Here is a 24095-nt window from a genome sequence, read left to right on the forward strand (position 1 = left end):
ATTCTTGATCATAGGTCTTCTAAGAGCTCTTTTGTGCTAGGCATGGTTAACATCAGGCAATGCTTCTTTAGAACAGCAAGTTCAACACTGGTGTGTGTTTTTTATAGGGCAGGGCAGCTTTAACCAACACATCCAATCTCATCACATTGATTGGACTCCAGGTTGGCTGACTCCTGGCTCCAATTAGCTCTTGGAGAAGTCATTCGCCTAGGGGTTCACATACTTTTTCCACCCTGCACTGAGTGTTTAAATGGTTTGATAAAAAAAAGAAACATGAAAACATATCATTTTTTGCACGGTATTAGTTTAAGCAGACTGTTTGTCTATTGCTGTGACTTAGATGAAGATCGGAACACATTTGATGACCAATTTATGCAGAAATCCAAGAAATCTCAAAGGCTTCACATACTTTTTCTAGCGACTGTATGTGCGTCTTCCTTGATATCCTTGATATTTGTCCACAACATTCACATGTTACGTTAATGGACACCTCACTGCTGATGGCAAGCATTTCGCGCCAGTTTCACAGGAAGTTGGCATAACTTCATAACACTACACACTCTGGGAGGCCTATTTAGAGCCCTAAATATTTTAAATGAAGCCCCACATATTAAAAAAGGACCATTTAAGGCGGTCTGCTTCCTTTTTTCTTATTTGGCTAATGACTTACCTTGTACAAGAGACCCTTGGTGTTCTGTACCATAAAAGGTGTATTAATCATGTATGGTATGGTAATGTAATGGTATTTATTTTTGTTTCTGTACTGGCATATATTAGTTTGGGAATATCAGATATTGGCAAAAATCTAGAATCGAGCACCCCTATGGTGTAAATCAAAGGCAATTTTTTAACAAAACCTGTCACACTGTGTGTTCACATTGCGATTTTCTACCCTCACTGCTGCCTTGCCTTTGCTCTGAAAGCTCTCCCCTCCAGTTGCTGCATTGTTCAGTCATCTGAAGCCTGATTGGTTGGTGTGAGTCTCAGTCCTGCTATTACAAAATAATTGAACAACACACACATAAAATGAAAATTACTTTTCCACCCTCTTTCTACAGCAGAGTGAAGCTTAATTCTAATCCCGAGTGACCCCGCAAATGCTATGGAGGGAAAAATTAAATCAGGGCTGAGATGGATTTGAGCTCAGCCCCTCTCAGAGCTGTGAGCATCCACTTCACTGAAGCAGACCGGTGAGCCCCCCCTCGGTCCTCAGGAGAGTCGTACTGTAAGTGACCCTGGGCCCCGAGCACTGGAGGAGAATAATGTTCCCCTGCCGGCCACAAGAGAGACTTTCCCCGGTGAGATAACAACACAGTGTTACAGAGAGGTAACAGCTACAGCTCTGGTCTGCTGCTGACTGCTCTACATCAATGCTTTTGACTCAAATGTTACAGAGAACACAATTCAGCTGGTTTAATGTGCAGGGCATTTCTTTGTGGTTTGAAAAATCAGTCACAACAAACCAAAACACCTCAGTAAGGTTGCCCATTTGGTCATTAGTAAGATTGATAAGTACCAAAGCTTGAATGAAGCTACATTTATTTCACAAGAAGTGCATGTTATAGAAATTAATCCACCAATAATTGCAAGAAAAAAAACTCCTGCACAGTCTACACTGCAGGAAAAACATGGGTGACGTTTCAAGCAGAAGTTCACGTGCAATTTTTGTTTGTGATTTAAAAAAAAGAAAAGAAATAATGCAATATTAAGTTTCTAAGACTTCTACTTTTATTGCTGCTGTACTGAGACAGAGATCAGTGTCTGCTGATGTTTTTAAATACATATATTTTAGGGCTTTTTTTTGCCTTTATTGATTGGGAAAGGAGCCACAGGCCAGACTTAAACCCAGGCTGCCTGTGTAGGGCGCACCCCAAACATTTGGCTATCTGTGCCCTGTCAGTTGATTTTTTTATATCAGTGTTTAAAATTCTGGTACTATGGCAGCCCTGCACCTCAGGGTAAAATCATAAAAAGATGAAAACTTGAGTGCCAGCAGCATAGTGATCATGTCTGTGTGCTGCCATACAGACAGATGCTGTTATCCCCTAGTCTCTCTCCCCCCAGTTTCTGAACGTATCCACTGTCCTAGCGCTAATAAGGCCTCTAAATGCCAGGGTTCAGAGGGAGTGGCGCAATGTGCACACTGGACTGTGAAGCAGTGGAAACGTCTACTTTTGCAGTCAGATGGGTGAGTCTGGGAGAACATTACCTGCCTGACTGCATTGTGCCAACGGTGAAGTTTGGTGGAGGAGGAATAATGGTATGGCGCTATTTTTCAGGGTTTTTCACTGTGAGGATCTAATGACAACGTCAGCCGTGTATGAAAACCTTTTATCTCAAATCTACAAAAGCAGCTGTGAAATAATGGTGCTTCAAATTTACAAGCAAGAATGAAAGCTATTATTAAGGCTGAAGGAGGCCATACAAAATATTAGATTTTTAGTTATTATGTGTGATGTTATTTGCCAAATAAATGACATTTTAAGTTTTGAACAAGTTTTTCACAGATTTCTAAAACCTTTATTTTTCTCATTTCTATTTCAGGTGGTCTAATACATTTATTAAGCACTGTACACATGGACAGAATAGTACCCTCCCATTAAAGAGAGAAAAACCCATAATGGTCAATGCAATAACTTGAAACTGACATGAGTTATAATACATAAAAATTTACTGAAAATCAACTAATAAAAATCAGACACTGCTTTTGAATTTTGGTTCAACAGAATGATTTAAGAAACAAACTAGCCTTGACTAAAATGATGGTACCCTTAACTTAATATTATGTTTAACAACCTTTGAGGCGATCACTGCAACCAAGCAATTTCTGTAACTCTCAGTTATACTTCTGCACCTGTCCACAGGTATTTTGGTCCACTTCTAGAGACCAAACTGCTCCAGCTGTCTCAGGTTTGAAGGATGCCTTCTCCAGACTGTATGTTTCAGCTCCTTCCACAGATGCTCAGCAGGATTTAGATCAGGGCTCAGAGAAGGCTACTTCAGAATAGCCATTCTTAGGGTTTTTTTTTTTTAACTGTGTGTTTTGAATCATTATCCTGTTGGAGGACCAATGACCTGAGAATGAGACCAAGCTTTCTGACACTTGGCAGCATGTTGCACTTCAGAATGCCTTGATAGTCTTGAGATTTCATTGAATGCTGCACAGATTCAAAACACCCTGTGCCAGATGCAGCAAAGCAGCCACAGTGCATAACCAAGCCCACTCAATGTTTAACAGTAGCTACAGTGTTCTTTTCTTTGTATGCTCATTTTTGTGTTTGTGAACATAGAGCTGATGCGACTTAACAAAAAGCTTCAGTTTTGTCTCATCTGTCCAAAGGACATTCTCCCAGAAGCTTTGTGGCTTGTCAATATGCATTTTGGCAAATTCCAGTCTGGCTTTCATATAATTTGCTTTCAACAGTGGAGTCTTCTTCGGTGGTCTTCCATTAAGCCTACTTTGGATCAAACATTTACAGATGATGCGTTCTGACACTGATTGACCTTGGAATTCAGCTCTAATCTGTTTAGAAGTTGTTCTGGGCTCTTTGGGTACCATTCGTATTATGTGTCTCTTCAATTTGTCATCAGTTCTCCTCTTGCGGCCACGCCTACAGTCCCGTGGACCCTAAACTTCTGAATAATATGTGCAACTGTAGTCACAGGAACATCAAGCTTCTTGGAGGTGGTCTGATAGCCTTTACCTTTAACACACTTGTCTATCATTTTCTTTCTAATCTCCTGGGACAACTGTCTCCTTAGCTTTCTGTGGTCTATGCTCAGTACCAAAGAGCACAGTGACTACTTTTCACGCTTTAAATAGGCAGACTGACTGATTACAAGTTTGAAGACATCTGTGATGCTAATTACAGGAAACACTTCAGTTTAACATGTCCATATCAAATTATTTTCAGTCTTTTCTAGGGGTATCATCAATTTTTCCAGGCCTGTGTCATTAGTTGGTTTTTTAAAATTATTCTGTTGGGCCACAATTCTAAAGCAAGGTCTGATTTTCATTGGTTAATTTTCAGTAATTTTTTATATATTATTACATTTGCCAGTTGCAAATTATTTCAGAGACTATTGTGAGTTTTTCTTTAACAGAAGGGTACCAGCAGTTTTGTCCACATGTGTATATTTGATATCTTCATTTCTATTTTATTTTATAGTTTAATTTTTCTTCTTTCCTGTTCAGTCTGTCTCTTCTGGAGATGTTACGGATAAAGATAACCTAAAAATAAATCTTTGACAACAAAAAATAAGACGAAAAGTCTTTTTAGTTTTCATCAAGGACACTAAAATGTTGTGCTGGACAGCTGGAAATGTTAAATCCTTTATAATTCTCCACTGTGCATATAAAGTATGCCATTATTTCCATCAGTGTATTATAAATAAATCAGAGAACATTGATAGTGCATCAGTATGAGTGTTTTACATTTTATTTAATTACCCGGCTGATTAATTTATTCTCAGAGAGTAAATGCTGTGAAACTAATGAACATTTTAATCTAGAATTTAAACTAAATTACAAATAGCTGCCAAAAATTAATACTGCAACTGTACAAGCAAAGATAGTCATGCAGTCACATTTGTTTGACAGATTTTTGCAGTATTGAGATTTTTAAATAGTGAGGACGTTTTTACAGACTGTTTTGTTTAGGATATTTGGCATTTTGCACCTTAAACATTATAAAGTTTAAAATATTTGCTGAATCTGAACTCAGCATGAAAAGCACGTGGTATTTTTGTGCAGGAGAGGTTGACTATGTTCATCTCATGCTGTTTAGCACCAAACCACTCACAGTATACACACTAACAAAGATATCTACTGACTCACATCTAAATAACTTGGTGAAATTATTGAGCTGAAAACATCAGATTTAGTGAAAATAAGACAGTATGACACCAGACTAAAGCACAGTGACCTCTCTTATGTAAGTGTGTTGTTATTTTCTCCAGCAGGGGGCAGTGTAATCTTTGGATACATCTACCCTGTATGATTTTTTAAAATCTTCCATCACCATCATTTTCCATGTGATGAGTCATTACTCAGGATGGAAGTAAATTAGTTCAAGGGCTAATGCTGCTCTCAAACAAGCCGACTCATTTGCTTTTGTCTCATTTTTGCCACAGAAGCTGCTCTCCTTGTTATCCTGTTTGTGTTCTCTGATTAAAATGTGCTTATTAGACTCTCAAACAGGGGAGATTTGAACCAGCTCTGCTCCTTTTCTGTTCCTCTAGTGCACATTTAAAGAAAAGCAGACTGACTGTGTGTTTGAAGACAGCGCCTTTTGATGTGCGTCCTCCAATAGAAGCATTTATCACAGGGCTCCAGCTGTGTTGTTTCTTTTTTTTTTATTTTAGTCAAAAAGTGGATTAATTCCATTACTGTCATACTCTCTGTCTCTTGCTAGCTGTGGTCAGGCACGGTCAGAGCGCTGGTGGATGTGAGAAATTAGGTTAAAACCTCTTTATTCATGTGACCCGGTTGGGTAGCAGGAGCCTTTCAGAGATAAGCGTGCCTGATGCTCTTTTTTTTCCTTTCATTTTGTTAACAGAATTCCTGGGTTTCTCTTTGCCCTGCCTCGTTCTAAAGATTATCTGTAAATGCAGGGCTGCAATCCTCTTTTCCCCAGCACTTTTTTTTATCCCTGGTCTGTTATGGACTGAATATTCCCAGTGTGCTCTTAAATCTGTAGGCTGTGTGCTTATTTATGTGTACAGGTGTCTGGTAGGATAAAATACCATGCAGATTTATAAACTTAAATACAATCCTAGTGAACTATAATGATGTCTGATTTTATACCACAGCAACAAAAACCAAGTCCTAGGCAAACAGTATTCAGTCAGCCCCTGTTTCAGCCCTGCTCAGAACGACTGGTTTCTGTGTCTGTGGCTTTAAATGTTACTGAGCTGTCTGACTCCGCCCCTTCAGGAAATGGATGTGGCTCTCTTGATCCTTCTGTCAGCTGCTAGCTGAGAGAAGGGGGGAGTCTTCTAAGTGGGGAGGGCCAAACAAATCTGGGGGAGGGGCTAACTCCCCACATGACATCATGAGGGGAAAATCTGACAACGGCTTGTTTTAGCACACATTTTCTAAAAGGTGGAGAAAGAGACGGGACGAGGGAAGAAATTTTTCTGGTACTTGAGGGGATTGTGGACAGGCCAGGGGCACAGATGTTTTGTTTTAACAGCCTAAAAAAAGATATTTGCATAATATGTTCCTTTTAAGGAATCCCTATTAGATACACCTTAAAAATGCCCATTTTAAGCCTTGTTTACATGGACATGATCCACTTAAAACTGACTTTTTTTTTTTAGTCAGGAACAGTCTCTTCATAGATTTGACCTTAATTGTAAAATGGATAACAATTTTGATGAAGATGCTATGCTTCCAACTCAGAGGCAACAGTTTTTTTCTATTTTAACGTGATTGTACCCCAGTGCACAAAGCAAGGAATTTAAAGAACTTGTCTGGCCCGTCCAGAGCCCCGACTTCAACTCCATCAAGAATCTTTGGGATGAACTGAAATGGAGATTGTGAGCCAGGCCTTCTGGTCCAACATCAGTGCCTGACCTCATAAATGCTCTACAGCAGTAGTCCACAACTGGTGGATCGGGACCGAAAAGTGGGTTGCGAAGCTCTTTTCAGTGGTTCGCGGATGTGTGCCTGGGGAAAAAAAAATTGTGCCAAGTTGTCTATGAGACTCTAAAAACATGCATGTTTTGTCCTGTTTCAATGTTTTGTTACACCTTTGTCTTAGGCCCAAGCTCTATAATCTTTTTATTGAACACATCTGATTGACCAGAAAATTTCCAAAATTTGGGTCGCATTTCTCCTTGAGGAGTTGATGGTGGGTCCTGTGACCCAACCAGTTGAGAACCACTGCTTTACAGAATGAATGGGGACAAATTCCCACAGTAATACTCCAAAATCTTGATGGCTCTGCACAACAGATCTTTCCTTGGTAGCTAAGCAACAACCTTTGACCTTCTAGGCATCCCAGTGCTAGAATCCCATGCAGCCAATAGGGATAGATACCAGTAATTGAGTCCTAGATATGACTGTTATTACTCGTAATGTTTAGACTGTACTAACATTTCATTTAGCCAGCTTTGCTTTGCTTTAGCCAGGAATATATCAACTGATTTAGCTTCAGCATTAGACTGATGAAAAAGTTGGTTGAGACAGCATTTCCAATATGGCTACTGTGTTTGCTGAGCTTCAAAACTGTGCTTCAGAGACAACAGGTGACATCACTTAGACTACGTCCATCTTTTATACATGGATATACGACTCAGTCTTACTGTCATGTCAGGTTAAAATTAAGTATAAACTGAACAAAACCAACCATAAATAAAACTTACTTCAGTGGGATTCTGTGGGACAGGTGATTGATTGGCAGGTGTTACCATGGGCTGCGCAAGATGATCTGATCTAGGATCGGTTAAGTGTCGCCTTCTGATTACAGAGAAGTAACGACAAAATATGGGAGAAGGGGTGTCCCGCTCAGGACTCACAAACCCAGCTGAAAAAAATAGTACATCCTGGCTGATATGGGACAGTTAGTGACCCTATCAGGGAGTGTGCATGCGTAGCTAAAGTAGCTCATTTTTAAACTAAAGGAACATCCTGATTAAATGGTAGTTTAAGAGTTTGTGTTGCATGTTTCCGTTGAAGCAGCTGGGCTTAACCCTGTATGCCTCTGCCCAGTTAGCTGTAATTAGCATGATATAGCAATAAGGGTTATTGTCTCATATTCCTGTTATTAGGCTGCAGAGAGATTATTGGCTATAAACTCAGCTGTAAAATGATGGTAAAGTCAGTACATGTAAAGAGACATACAGTAGGCTACATGCTGACACATGTAATGTGTCACAAACGTACTCTTACATGTTAATTTTGTCGTATTTCACACAGTAACCCAGGTAGGAGCCTTTTAAATGGCATTAATCATTTAAGGAAACAGTTACCTTCATAAGTAATGTTACCAAACACTGATGCTAATGATAGCTCCATAACTCCTGGAAGAAACAGTTTTCTATCGCTTAAGTAACATAAAGGTGCATTCTGCATCAGCTATACTCGTTTATGTCATGCAACTCATAAGAAAAAGTGTTCAGCATTTGAGTTTTATCTTCAGTTTCTCTGGAAAGAGCTTGTTTAAGGCTGAAGATGTGTCCACACTTAAATTTAGCCTTGTGCTACTCCCTCAAGTACTAACATTGATGAAAAAAATATTTTAAACTTAAATAACATGAGGTAAATTATCTAAATCACTGTGATTAAAATACATTAAAAAGAAAAGGCCTTGTGGGAATTTATTAAATGAAAACCTTGGTAACTGGCTCAGAGTTCTCAAAAGACCATTCAACAAGGCTCCTTCTACAGAGATGTTAACCCAGCTATTATTTCACTTCTTCAGGAGAAAACTGAGATTGTTGCTAAATTCAGATATGAAAAAGTCTGCTAAAGCTCACAAGAATGTTGTTCTCACACATGGACAAAATTGTTAACTCCTGTTAAAGAAAGAAAAACCCACAATTGTCACGGAAATAACTTCAAATTTACAAAAGTAATAATAAATAAAAATGCACAGAAAGGCTTTCCACAAGATTTTGGGGTGTTTTGTGGGAATTTGTACCCATTCATTCTGTGGAGCATTTATGAGGTCAGGCAGTGATGTTGGATGAAAAGGCCTGGCCCCCAATCTCCAGTCTGGTTAATCCCAAAGGTGCTCTGTGGGGTTGAGGTAAGGCCAGTTAAAGCCCTCAAAACTAAACTCATTAATCATGTCTTTATTGTTCTTGCTTTGTGCACTGAGCCACTGATATGCTGGGAAAGGACAGGGCCTTCCCCAAACTGTTGCCACAAAGTTGGAAGCATAGCATTGTCCCAAATATCTTGGTATATTGAAGCATTAAGATTGACCTTCACTGGAGATAAGGAGCCTAGCCTAACCCTGGAAACAGCCTCATACTATCATCCCTCCTCCACCAAACTGCACAGTTTGCATGATGCCATCAGGTAACATTCTCCCAGCATCTGCCAAATCTAGATTCACCCATATGATCGCCAAACACTGATTCATCACCCCACAGAACATGTGCTATACACCTGTAGCAGTAGCAGTCATGACCTCGCTCTCTGATTCTATTTGGTCTTACACTAAGTTTCTGTTGCTCCTAAATGCTTCCACTTTTGAATAATATCACTTACTGTCTTATTTCAAAGGTGGCATACATCAGAGTATCACACTTGAAGTCACTGAGCTCTTCAGAACAGCTCATTCTGAATCACAAATGTTTACAAATGGAGACTGCATGGCTAGGTGCTTGATTTTACACACCTGTGGCAACAGGCATGATTGAAACACCTGAATTCAATAATTAACAGATGTGGCCAAATACTTTTGTCCATATATTGTAAACCTCATCGGTGCCAAGTTCTGGCCTAGATGCAGATGCCCAGATTTACAAAGTTAAATAGTGTCTCTGTGCCAAAAACATAGAGTTGAAACTAACATTTCAGTTGTTCTGCAGTTATCAGGTTATGTTCAGGTTTTATTTTGAAGGAATGGCAAATGAAATGACGATTCCACTCAGTGTCTAATAGTTGCTGCCACTGTCCTTAGCTTTTGTTGCCCTACAAGCCTCCGCATGGTCACATGACTGAACGCTATGAATAGAAGACTGTTGGTATTCATAATTGGCCGATCAGACCTCAACAATGCCTGCCCCTGTTTTTGGCAGCGCTGGTTCCGGAAGTAAAATCCAGCATGCAAATCCTCTATAGATATTTTGCAAAATACATATTACAATGCTTTGAACCAAGCTAACCAGCTATCTGAATACTCATGACTATAAAACATTTGATTTGGCACAAAAATGGCATTCAACAACTGAGAAACGGTCCAATGGGCTTAATTTTATTCCTTGTTAAGGATAGCTTTTCAACCTTTTATATGGTCCTTTTCCACACGCATCTTCATTCTAGTACATTTTAAATGATATTAGCTGGGTTTCCATTACAGTTTTTTGCAAAATAAAAGGTTTATTTCTAAAATTTGGACTAAGTATAATTGCACTTTGAATGTGTTTCCATTGAAGAGAGTTTTGGGCACGAGCCTCACATTTCTCGTAAAAATCTCATCTCTTGCAGACTCCGCCTCAAGAAAGCTGGATGCTCAAAACCTGCTGCTTGTTGGTAGGGTTATTACATTTACAGTGGTTGCCTTGACAACTTTGAACAAAGACGAAGGAAACAGATGAACAGAGGCAATGTCTGTATGCATGGCAAAAGCCATGTTTAAGGGTATAAGTACAATGTTAAGAAAAGTCTCGGCCTCCTCTTCTGTCCACACAGGACCGGTCATGTGACACCGTACATTACGTCCTGTGACTTGCAAATGCAGAAAAAGTGTTTCCATTGAACTTTTGCGATATATTTCTATGTCAATACGTCTGAAAAATCTCCTCATGAGAGTGTAGCGATATTTGAGAAGTTTTTCAAAATTCAGACGTTTTCATTACCTGTTTTTTATTGCGCTATTTAGATTTTGTGCATTTCTTTTTTTTTTTTTTTTTTTTAAAGATTTATTTTTGGCCTTTTGTAGATAGGACAGTGGATAGAGTCGGAAACAGGGAGGAGAGCGGGGAGAGACATGCAGGAAATAGTGCCACGGGCCGGATTCGAACCCGGGTCGCCTGCGTATATTTAGCGTGCGCCTTAACCACTCGACTACTGGCGCGCCAGATTTTGTGCATTTCTAAGGGTAATGGAAATGCAGCTAACGTTATAATAGCTCATAGTCTGAGTATTTATTGCTTTATAATATGGCCGCATGAATGGACGTCATCAACAGCCAACAGTTCTTTGTACGTGGGCGTGGTTAGACATTTCCATGGTTAGCAGAGAACACACCACTCAGAGACATCGCCGTGGCACTCCAGGATTGTGGGTAATGGAGTATTTCTGGCAGAGAATGCAAATAAACATTTTCTCTTATAAAGAGGTTGATATATAAATTTATACCATTTTTACATTGAGGTAGCTCATGGTAAGTCTAACATGGATAACATGGCTAATAGTCAGATCTGCTATGGAGAAAATGAATGAGAATTTTACCATACTGTTGAGCTCTGTTTAACACAGCCTGTTATAATCCCTCATAATCCCACTGATCACGTCACATTATCCCGTATATAGGTTAATAATATGAATCAAAACTGGCCCTCAAATATAAATATGATAGCTTTCACTGCTTCATCTGTTTTCAGTGGCTTTCTTCAATGACTTTGCTTTCTTAATTTCACATGGACCTGATGAAGATATTCCAACTGAAATATTCAATCTATTTACTAATTCATCTACTCACATGGAGAAAGGAAATGGCGAAGCATTTTTCTAGTGGTGTTACACCTATGAACATCAACGTGAGAAGTATTGCAAGTAATTTTTCTCCTTACTTGGCAGAAAATGTGGCAAAATGTCCTTCTAGTTCACCTACAAACATTATCCTGAAAAATGAGGATTTTGGTTAATGCTTTCTCTGTAAAATACGATGATGACCTGGACGCAATGTACCAAGATCCGTCAACATCTAGAGGACAAAGTCCTCCCACGTGACGGCGTTAATGTGTAGGCTAGCTCTCATTGGGCCTTGGTGCTCGTCTGTCCTTTAAAAGGGCGAACTCTCACTTTCTTCTCCCATCTCTCTGGCTCTCATTACTTCTCTTCTTCTCCTCGTATCCCTTCATCTCCTTAAGTATCGTCTCGCACCTTAAGATGTGTATAATTTTTTCCCAGTGCTCTTACCCTCCATTAGCTCTCTTCTTTTCTCACCACTCATACTCCTCAGTGTGTGTGGGAGGGGGTGCGTTAGCAAGCAGTAGAAGATCCCGTCAGTGTGTTCTCATGCGATTGGAGGAGAATAATCCTCTGAGTGCTTTGCTTTCTTAGATTTTTTTGTGTGAGAGGGGAGCAGGGGTTGGTTCTTTGATGTTCCGTGGATAACCATTTGAGACCGCCGCATTAAATGTGGCTTTACAATTTCTGTCATAGTCCCCCCTTCCTACCCTCTCCTCTTCCTCCTCCACCAGCTTCATGACTCTTATTCCTCATTTCCTTCTTTTTCTCTAAATTGCACCACTCATTATACTTCTACGACCCAATTTCCTGCACTCCCCTCCAGTGTTGGACACAACAATAAACACATTTGTAGTAGTGATTTAGGAGCGGTTAAATCTTCTCCATGGTTGAGCTACAATGGCGTTCTGACAGGGTCGTTTAGCGGAGTGCTTAGCGAGAGGCAGATAAGGCGATGGCAGCCACTTGGAATCAATTCGGCCATGCCTTACCCTCCATAAGCCCGCAGTCGCAGAAGTCCCATTCCCAGGCGCTCGTGATTAAGCCCCGGTGCGTACGGCTGAAGCAGACGCTCAAAAAGCTGCAGCAGACATGCCACATTTGATAAGCCTTTGGTTTGAGATGTATGTATATGAATAACAGTCTCCTCCAGGGGAGCTTCTGCTTAATGTTTCATGGAGTTTTTGCCTCCGTGCCTCTCTGTCATCTGTGATTTGCCGCTGTCTGATGCGACTCACAGAAACATGAGGTGCTCCCTGTGATCCTGACACACAGGCCTGAGGTGTGTGTGAGAGGGAATAATAGATATACTCGCACATACACGCTGCATTCATCTGATATGGACGTACACTGTGGAGCCCACGTTCACCGGGTCAGCGTGTGCTCTCATGCGAAGCCCACATGAGCGAGACAAGGCCGAGATACACACGCGTACAGATGAGATGTGACATGTTGACTAAATACTGGATGGGATGCACACCATTCAGCCTAGAGAAAAGAATGATCATGCATGACGTGCACTTTCACAGAAGCATGTAGTCTAACCTTTACCCTGCTGATGAGTGACTCATTGCTCTAAAACCAATGAAAACCTTACACTCAAATCTGTCTTTAGAAACTCATCCATCCGTTTATTTCATCCTCTGTTATTCTCATTTCTGAATATCCCTATGTTGGTATTGTGAAACCAATTAGTAGTAGAGATGAAGGGCAATCGAAGGCTACAGAAAGGTACTCAACCTCAGCACATCCTGAATACTCCATGGTGATCTCTATTTACAGACTACATCAGAAAGGGATGGGCTTTTCCAACAAAAACACTCTTCAATCATTAGAGGGAATTATGTGATGATCATCCACTCCCCTTAGTAGACACAGGTGGGCACTCGGATATAGACTTGTTTGCTTTTTATACGCGTCAATATGTCTACCACGTAAAACCTCTAGGATACCTAAAGATAAATGTCAAAAACCTGACCTGCAAAGCCTAATTACAAAAGCCCGTAAGTGCTTGGGTCCACATCATCAATGGCCATGCCCAGCTTTTCAGTGCCAGGGTCCAAATCACCAGAGTCCAGAGTCCAGATCATCAGAGAACAGGTTCACATCCCCAGGGTAATAATTCAAGCTTTTTATAATCTGGGTTTTGATCACTTTTGTCCAGGTCCAGGATTTAAGCGTCCAGTTCCCAGTCTAGATAATTGGTGTCCGAGTCCAGATCATCATCATCAACCAGGTCCTGATCATCAGCATTCAGATCATCATCATCAATGTCTGGTCCCAGATCTCCAGCTTCCAGATCCAGATCAAAAGTGTCTAGGTCCGGCTCTGATTTGTCAAAGTAAGAGTTAGGGTCAAGGCCATTAGTGTCTTGGTTGAGGTCTTCACTGTAAGGTTTGGCTCTGAAGTATCTGGGTCCAGCTCTTTTGCATTTTGGTGTAACTCTGTTGCATCCTTATGAGACTCCTCAGGGTCCAGGGCTTGATAATTGGTGTTTGGGTCCTTGGTCTGGATCATCAGTGTCTGGGTCTATTTCTGTAATGTCTTGGTCCAGCTCTTAGGTGTCTGGGTCCAGTTCTTTAGTGTCTGCATTCGGATCATTAGTGTCAAGGACCGGCTCTTTACTGTCTGGGTCAGGATCTTCAGCGTTTGAGTCCTGCTTTTCAGTGTCTGGCTTTGGCTCTTCAGAGTCTTGGTCCAGACCATTATCATCTGTGTCCAGCTGTCTTGTGTGTGGGTGGAGCTCTTTTGTGTCCTTATAAGGGATCCAGGATCCAGGGTCTATATAATTAGTGTCTTGGTCCAGAATGATTACTGTATTTGTCCTGCTCTTTATTGTTTGGGTTCAGTTGAGTCCAGATGTTCGGTGTCCAGGTCCAGCTGGCACCTGAGTCTAGATCAGCAACATCTGGGTCCAGCTCTTTGGCATCTGGGTCCAGACCAACAGCATCTGGGTCCAGATCATTAGTGTCTGGGTCCAAAATGTGATGTCTTTTACTGAGGAACCAATGTATTCAATAAAATGCTTGAAAAACATCTAGCTTTACTCATTCTTTGATTTTTTAATTTCAAACATAATAAAAACATCATAATAAACAGTAACTTTACCTGTACAGCACATTTTATGCAAAGGTCCAACACATATAGCTAGAAAAAGTAACAACAAAGTAAAAGTTCAACAAGCTGAACCGCAAAATCCAACACGAAGAAAAGAGAGCATGTTGATAAAGTGAACACTTATTTATTTCTACCTTTAGTCTTCTTCTCAACAACTAAAGCTAACTTGTTTGTCTGGGAGAATACACAACAATGTGTCAGTCACGTTGACTTTCTAAAGGCAGTGTTTACTGGGAGGTTACAGGGTCGTACATACGCAGTTGTCTCTTTGCATGTTGTAAGCTCTTGCTAATTTTAGCCATTGCTGAGTTTATATTAAGGGCATCACCTAGTTTTGCTGAGAGTTGGAGGGTGTTTGAACGGCGCAGCTGAGGCTGGGACTCCTCCAGGGCTGTGTGCACTCACCGAGGCTAAGCTAGCCCCTGCTGAATGGTCACTAAATCCCTCATAATTGCAGCGCTGTGTGCTTATTAAAGCACAGTCTTCTATTTTAGTTATAAAGTTTAAAAATTATGAAGCTGTTTAAGGGCTTTATTTCACTGAGGTGAGTTGTGTGGGAAAACTAAATTAAGAAGTGTAACACTTTTCTCCTGCTGCTAACAAAGTAATAAACTGTTATTTGAGTAACAGAATATGATAAAGAATCTACAGTGCTGTGAAAAAGGATTTGCCCCCTTTTTGCATATTTCATATGTCAAACATATTTAAATATTAGACCAAGGTAGCTCAAGTAAAGACAAAATGCAGTTTGTAAATGAAGATTTTCTTGTTGCGTTGGGTAACAGGGGCAGCAAACTGTGGAGTGTCATTTTGCGATGTCCAGATCTGGACTTTGCTGATAATGCTGTGATCCTTGTGGAGATTGCTGATGTCCTCTGGGGTTTCTTAACTTGCTGAGTGAGGAGGCTGAAGGGTTGGGAATGCACGTCTCCTAGGCCTAAACAAAGATCCAGGCATTTGGGGATGCTGCCTTCAAATCTGTGTCTGAATGGTGAGAGCGAGAAGTTGTAGGGCAGTTCAGCTACCTTAGTGGAATAATTCATTGATCCACTATGAGGCTGAGCTCAACTGCAGACTTAGACTCCCCACATGGGGCGATCAGCTCACTGAGCGAAGACAGTATGGCATTCCAGTATCCGAGCATGCAGGCAGAAGTCAGAGTCTTTCAGTCCTTGGTCCTCCTGGTCTCCTGTGAGGCCTGACTGATGGGCAGAGGCACCGACTGGACTCCTTTGTTACTGCTTCTCTTTGACATGTTATTGAGTATGGCAAGACCGTGTGTCTAATGCTGACGAGCTCAGGAGAGTGGGGATGGGAAGGGCCCCAGGAACAGCAGCTGTAATTGTGTGGGCATATGGGGGGCTTTCCCAGTTCTGATCCAGCTCACCGCATGCAAGGCCCACAGGACCACGTGCCAACTTTATGCCTTCTAGGATGCTTAGTGACTTATTATGTAGAGCTTAGCTGACTACTAGCTGACTACTAGGACATGTTAATGTCTTACATTGGCTACCTACCAGGCAGCCTGTTGGTTGTGGGTAACTGTAAGGCATCTAGGCATAGTTTTTCCCTTCCAGGCAAATGTGTACTAGCTACCTACCAGGCAGCCTGTTGGTGCTGGATGACTGGAAGGGGCCTAGGGGCTGCCTAAGAGGTAGCTAGAATTTATGGAGGGCAAGCGCTATCAATGCCTAGCTGCCTTACAGTCATCCACAATCAACAGGCTGCCTAGTAGGTGGCCAGTATAAGCAGACAGGAAGACATTAATGTGCTCCTACCCTGTTTTTAGCTGCCTTGAAGTCAGAGGGCATCTAGATGCCTACCAAATTAATAAGCTTCTCTTAGGCCTCGTCCACACAGAGATGAAAAACGATATATTTCTGTATTGTTTGGAAAGGTTTTCCCCAAACATGAGATTGTTTCAGGAAATGTCCACGTAAGCATGGAACCACTGAAAATGCTGTAGTATATATGCCAAGCCTGTAAGTGGCGCTGTAACACTGCCACAGAAGTGCACCAAAAGAGAGAAGAAGATTACAGAAAACTGCCCAAAACTTTCTCCTGGTTGCCCTTCTGGTTGTTCTCTGCAGTGCATTTAAGAACATCTGGTGTATGCTGTTCTCAGTTGTGGTAAAGGAGCATCAGATTTTGCTGTAAAAGCCATAAATAAGCTCAGTAGCTTCTGCAGCATGAACACGACCCTGTAATCCACCATTGTTGTTTTGGTTTGACACGCACATGTGGCATAAGTGGGCTACACTATGTTTTACGTAATCGTTTCAAGAAAGATGCAGTTGGCTGTCCATACGGTGATGAAACAGTAAGCTTTTAAAAAGATGGTCACTCTGGGACCCGGTTTCCAAAAAGTGGATTTTATGGCCTCCCAAAACACCGTTTCCATGTGGATGAAATGCAGATACAACAAAAAACTTTTGCGTATACTCCTGAATTTGTCTCTGTGTGGATGGGGCCTTAATGTGCTTACGGATATTCACCTGGGTTGATTTTTTTAGCTTGTTTGTTTTAATCTATGACATTATTCAGATTTGACTTAAGGTAGCTAATATTAACAAACTTATGCTGGACATAGAAGCTAGCAAGCAAGCTAACATAGCATAGTTGTCTGGGTAAGTGGCAAGCTTGCTCGCTTGATAAGATGGTGACTGGTGATTGGATGAGAGGTTAAGCTCAAGACTTCACCTGATCGGAAGTCAGCTGGAGGGCGGGACATGCCTTCCATTCACCCACTGCCTTCCGGACAAAGTTGAGGGCACAAAACACCATCGAGCAACATGCAACCAGATGGCAGTAGTCACTGACTGGCGCCGCAGCCCCAACTAGTGGTGGGTGACTATGTTTACACAACATTTAACCTGCTTTGATATACAAAGTGTAATGTGAGAGCTATCTAAATGGAAAAATGCATCAATATAGCAGCTTTGACTCTGAATCTCACCCAGTCCACCAACTCTTCACATGAGAGCAACCAAAGTCATGTGTTTAGAATGGAACAGGACTAGATCACAAGAGTCGCCTTAAGATGGACACCAACACCCAAAACCACCTGGTGTAAAACTGTGACAGTCAAGCTTGAAAGAATGACTTGTCACAGGGAGAAGCACACAATCCTGCTAAACAACAGAGTGCAATGAAAGGAGATCACTGAAGCCAGATGTCCCATGGAGGAAGAAACTTAACCCCGCATCATAACCAATTAAAGTAACTGGTTTGGAAACCTCTGTTTTTCTTGCCAGTTTGAACACTTTTAAAAGCTAGAAATAAAAAAAATATCAACTTTGTTATGCAAGAGGGCAACAGGGGAAAGAAAACTAGTGTTTAAAAAAGTCATTTTTTCCAAAAGTATAATAAATGAGGCTAAAAAGATCAAATGAAAAGAGAGTGCAGATACAAAGACATCACACAAGTGCAATGAGGCAGCTGTCTTAAAGCACAGTAGAGCTATAGTTTGAGAATAAAAAATACCAGGGGACAAAATAATGTAAAAAAAAAAAAAAAAAAAACACCATGCAAAGCAGCAATAAAGAAGTAAATTCCATTTGTATGTGAGGTCCATATTTCCATTAGAACAGCTCAACGATTGTTTTTGACATTACATTGTTGCTGAGCGTACTTAATTCAGCAGAATTAAAGACAAGGGCTGCATGGTCTCATGTGTCTCCGTAATGTCCTAATTAGTATTTAAATTAATTTGAGTCTCATGTGTAGCTGCCTTTGTAATTGTGATTTATAGTGTTTGGAACAAGCACCGCAAAATTATGTAATGTGGCTTGGGGAAAAGCAACAAATAATGCCATACATACAGAGTATGAAAACACAAAGACTATACATTCAGAGAGGAATTGTATGCTACATTTTGTAAATATCTCCTTCATTTTAAATAGACTGTCACGTTCTGTAAAAGTGTCCCTTTAGATGCCACTATGATGCATATAACATGATGAAGTGCCTTCTAGTTGTCCTTCCAGGGGCTAATACATGACAAAGTGCTCTTCTCCTCATGCAGGCTCACTGGCCAAAATGTGATAAATTGTGCTTCCTGAGGTGCACCTTGATGAAGATTTTGATAACACATAGATAGATAGATAGATAGATAGATAGATAGATAGATAGATAGATAGATGGATAGATAGATACTTTGTTGATCCTAAAAGAAATTCAAGTTTCAGCAGAACCAAGCTCCTCAAAATCCTGATGTGAAGTTCAAGACCCAGCTCAGGAACAGATTGCAAAGATGTCACACTTAAATGTTTCAGATCATCAAACACATTTTAATATTAGAAACAAACAACCTGAGTAAATACAAAATACAGTTTTAAAAAGCCATCTAAACCTAGCTGGCCATATGTGAAAAAGCAGTTGCCTCCTATACCTAATAACTTGTTGTGCCATCCTTGGTGGCAACATGAAGGGCCTGTCTAAAGTCATGCCACAGCATCTCAATCAGGTTTAAGCCCACACTTTGACTAGGCCACTTCAAACCTTAAGTTTTTTTTTTTTTTTTTTTTTCCAGCCAATAAGAGGTGGAATTGCTGGTGTGTTTGGGATCATTGTCCTGCTGTGTAACCCAAGTGTGCTTAAGCTTGAGGTCATAAACTGATGGTCTGACATTCTCCTTCAGGATTTTCTGGTAGAGAGCAGAATTCATGTTTCCATCTGTTACAGCAAGTCGTCAAAGTCCTAAAGCAGCAAAGCAGCACCGGACCGTCACACTACTACCACCATGTTTGACTGTTGGTATGTTGTTCTTCAATAAATGCCAGATGTAACAGGGCACACACTTCTCAAAAAGTTCAACTTTTGTCTCGTCAGTCCACAGAATATTTTCCCAAAAGTCTTGGGGATCATCAAGTTGTTTTTTGTTAAATATGACAAACTATTGTGCTGTTATTGGTCAGCAGTGGTTTTGGCCTTGGTTACCATTTCTTCCCAGTTTCTTTCCTACAGCTGAATCATAAACGCTGAACTTAACCAAGTCAGGTGAGGCCTGCAGGTCTTTAGATGTTTTTCTGGGTTCTTTTGTGACCTCCTGAATGAATCAGCAAAACGCTCTTGGAGTCATTTTGTAAACCGGCCACTTATGGAAAGGTTCTCAGCTTTTCCAAGTTTTCTCCATTTGTACATAATGGCTCTCACTGCGGTTTGCTGGAAACCCCAAAGCCTTAGAAATAGCTTTGTAACCACTTCCAGACTGATGGATGTCAATTACTTTATTTCTTATCTGTTCTTGAATTACTATTATGTGTTGCTGTTTGTGATATTTTCGGCTGCTTCACTTTGTCAGACAGGTTCTATTTATGTGGTTTCTTGATTCAGTAGGTCTGGCAGTCATCAGGTCTGGGTGTGGCTAATGAAATTGAACTCAGCTTTCCAAAAAATGTTGTTAATCACGGTTAAGTCATGATTTAAGATGGGAGGTGTGATTACTTTTTCACATAGGGCTAGGTAGGTTTAGATGTCTTTTTTCCCTTAATAAATAAAATCATCATTTAAAAACTGCATTTTGTATTTACTAAGCTTATCTTTGTCTAATATTAAAATCTATTTAAAGACCATAAACCTGTAAGTGTGAAAAATATGCAACAAATAGTGAATCAGGAGAAACCCTGTACAGCGTGAGCACTTTTTAAAAATGGTTTTTGCCCATTCAAACATCATGAGTCTGCCACTGCTTGAGACCATGGACGGATTGTCATGAGTGCCATTTAATTGAAACCTCATGCTGATGATTCATTTGCCCCATGATTGCCATGATTCATGCGAGGAAAAAACACAATAGAGGTTTAAGATACTGATTAAAAGCGACCATTTTATAAAAGCTTCTTCTTGCTATTTTTCCTCCTAAAATGACGATTAGAGGCAGTCTGAAGGCCACTCCACTGACCCTGACTCTCCATGCATGTCTGGGCTGAGTGGACCCTCCTTGCTCTGATTGTCACCATGGTTACACATAATATGGAGGTGGGGCTACAGATGAAGATGGGATGATTATGATGATGATGATAGTGCCGTCACAGTGCGTCCCCCAGGGCTCATGCTTTTCACATCAGGCCCACCATCCTGCGCTCCTGACCTCCGTCACCTGCCCCGGGGAGATGCACTTGCCAGGTGAGAAAAGCACGCAACAGGACCGTGGAGAACCGGGTTGACTGTATGTTTACTCCCTCGAGCAAGGTTGTGTTTGGCTGATATGTTCGCCCCTTTTTCTCTGGTTTTATAAATATAATGCAGGTTTTTTCCCCCTTCAGCCAAACCAGGAACAGTGAGGCTTCAGCTGATAGAACCAGCAGAATAAAGCCTCTCCCTATGAGATTTACTGTCTGATCATATTCACTGAACTTCAGCTTCCAAACCATTACTTTGTGTTTAAATATTAATGTTGTCAAGGGGGTGAGGGAGCTGCTCTTGTTAAAGTAACTGAATAAGACAGTTTTTATATTGTTTAGAAGGAAACATGCCAAAGAAGATCATGTAAAGGTAAAACTGAGAATCTCTTTTAAGACCTTATAAACAGCTTTAAAGCGTTATTACTGTAACTGGGATTTACTTGAACACAGTATAATCTATCAGAGATCAGATAGTCTAGGTGAAGAGGGAACCTCTGGTGTTAAAATAAAGCTAAAGTTTTAGATCTGTAACATTAGTGCCAGCACTCTTGCTAACATTTGCTTCCATTCAGATTTGGAACAGCTGGAAAATGCTGCAGGTCAGGCTAAACCCTCTGACATTATTTTTGAAGTCCAATGGGGCCCCACCACGTTATTAGTACAAAATAAAGGCCTTACCATTTCAAAGGGATAGTTTGGAATTTTTTAAATTGTGTTTTGTAAAGTACTTGGCAATAGTCATGGTTTTAGCCTGAAGTGGTTGCTGTGAGCAATGCCCCTTTACATGTAATTTCCACATACATTGATTGTGTTGCACCGTTTTTTCCAACCAAAGTAGCGACCTTGTACAATGGAGGCACGTCTAGAGTGTTGAGGATGGAGCACAGCCTTGATTAGCTTGAGACAAGAGGGTAGACATCATGGGGGATGTGTGTTAATGGAGGAACAGTATGTCAACTGTGATTATTTATACAAAGGATATGTGGTTTCATGTAAAATTATATAGCTTTTAACCTCAAAAAGTGAACTTCTCCTCATCAATGGCGCCATAGTAGCTTGTGACCCATTGAAGTCCTGATGACCTTGTGCTTGTGCAGCAGGATGGGACATGATGTTGACATCTAATGATTTTTGATTGGGAGTCTTTGCATTGTGTTATACTTTGAAGTTGACTGGATACTTTGAATGTTTTACTGGCTGTTTGGCTCGATCTGCTCCATGTGGATTGACACGGTTTGGCAGCGACCAGCTGTGAAAATAGACCTGCAGTGTATTTCCGACAAAGCAGAGTGGAGTGGCTGTTTGGGGATGTGCAGAAGCCAGACTGGAGCACAGGCAATGGAACTGCTCCGGTTGACTAGAGAAGGACCAATTTTCTCAGCAGTACATTTCGCATTTCAAATGTAGTGGTGCAGCAGTTGTATGTGGAAATTTGAGGTTAGGCATGACATGCTTGAGGAATAGACTATACAGCACTACAGACAGGTAAAGTTGCTCCATGTAATTAAGCAAGTTTAGGGTAAAAATGGGCCTCGCAATGCACGCTTCGGCTACCAGCTACGTGTTCCTCTGCCTCATTAAATCTGACCAGCTATTTGGGTCTGTGGGCTTCATCACAGAAAACAAGAGCAAGTAGTCTAATCCCCTCACTCCGAGCTTTGTCCTTGATGTTCTAAAGGCATTTTTTTTAAAAATTTCTGGGTAGATGTTCTACAGCAGAAACCCTGGGGTGTAGCTACTCCAGTAAGTTTCAGAATGCAACATGAACGTTTCAATCAGGAGGGAAAAGTGACTGATTTGAATATAAAAGTTTATTTTACCTAGATGTGACATTGAATTATAGTTACACTGTGTTTGAGATAATTATGCATGTACTGTCTTTTGTTGTTCTGTTTTCCTAAATAGTCTATATAATTGGCAGTCACTAGGATTTTTCATTCCTCAGCAATTATGTTGTAATCTGGATTTTATTTGGCAAACTTACCAATGATAAAATTTTTTTTTTTTTTTTTTTTTGGCAAAAAACCTAAAATGCAGTGTTCCAAATTATCAAGCAACACACTGTTTCTAAACACTCAATAGTTTCTTAAGGATTGTAAACAGTAATCTGCCATATTTTTGGCATTAGGGGGTATTATTTCTCAAATCAAAGCTATTTCAATAAGAAACATCTTTACAGATCAAGTTCCATATTAATGTAGGAGCCCTTCTTTGATATCACCTTAACAACTCACACATCTTTTGAACTTTTAAGTCCATGATAGTTTCTGTATTTCCTTTCAGGATGCCAGATTTGCCTCCCAGAGATGCTGTTTTGAGCTAAACTGCCGCCCACCCTCATAGCATCTTTTTCAGGGTGGCCCAAAGGTTGCCAATAGGGTTGAGGTCAGCGGATGATGGTGGCCACACCGTGATTTTTTCTCCCTTTATGCCCTTAGAAGCCAAGGCCTCAGTGGTATCTTTACATCATGGGGTGGTTTGTTGTCTTGCATGAAAATGATTTTACTTTGGAAGGCACAGTTCTTCTTTTTATACCATGGCAAGAAGTAGGCGGTTAGGAACTTCACATATTCAGCTGAGGTCATTTTGACCCCTTCAGGCGCTTTAAAGGGGCCTACCAACTCGCTTGTTATGATTCCAGCCCAAAACATCACCCCACCATCTCCTTGCTGATGAAGAACCATCCAGAACTCCATCCATCTGGACCATCCAGCATTCATCAGTGAGTAAAATTGTTTGAAAATAAGTCTTCATGTTCTGAGTCCACTGCAATCATCAATAAGGGTGGCTTAAATACAGCTGTATGCACATCAGTAAGCCTCTGGAGGATCCTGCATCGAGACGTTATTGGGACTCCAGAGGCACCAGCACCTTCAAATACCTGTTTGCTACTCGTCAGTGGATTGCTTGCAGGTGCACTGTTAATATGATATATTTGCCATACAGAAACTTTCCTTAATACGCCTTTATCTCAACGAACCTGTCTGCAATCTGAATCACACACAGTCTTTTCACAGTATGATGATCTCTCTTCCTGAGAGCCAGAGTGAGAGATCTTCCTGATATATCGGCATACGGCACTATTTCATGCTTTTCACCTGCAGAAAGATCTTTTCTTCCTGACTGAACTTATGCTAAGCTATATTACAATGGGGATCAACACACTGGAGCCAGATGCTAATTTGAAAGTGGCTAACATAAACATCTTCCTTACAGTGGCCTTGTGATTGGCTTATTATTTGCAAGCCAGCCCAGATTGAGAGTTGTAATTCAGTCCTGTCAATATTAAAAAAGAGCCTAATACAAAGGAGAACACTGAAGAATACAGAGAAGACACAAATTTATTCAAAGGAATGTTCAATTTTATGTTGACCGTGACATGCACTGATCAAAATGTGTTCATCTGACCAGAATTTTCGTATCAATATTGTCCCTTTAAGCTTAGAGTTAGTGCCATTATCACTTTGGCTGGGAGGTGAATACTA

The sequence above is a fragment of the Cheilinus undulatus genome, linkage group 13 (genome assembly GCF_018320785.1).
Source record: "Cheilinus undulatus linkage group 13, ASM1832078v1, whole genome shotgun sequence".
In the NCBI taxonomy this organism is placed as follows: Eukaryota; Metazoa; Chordata; class Actinopteri; order Labriformes; family Labridae; genus Cheilinus; species Cheilinus undulatus.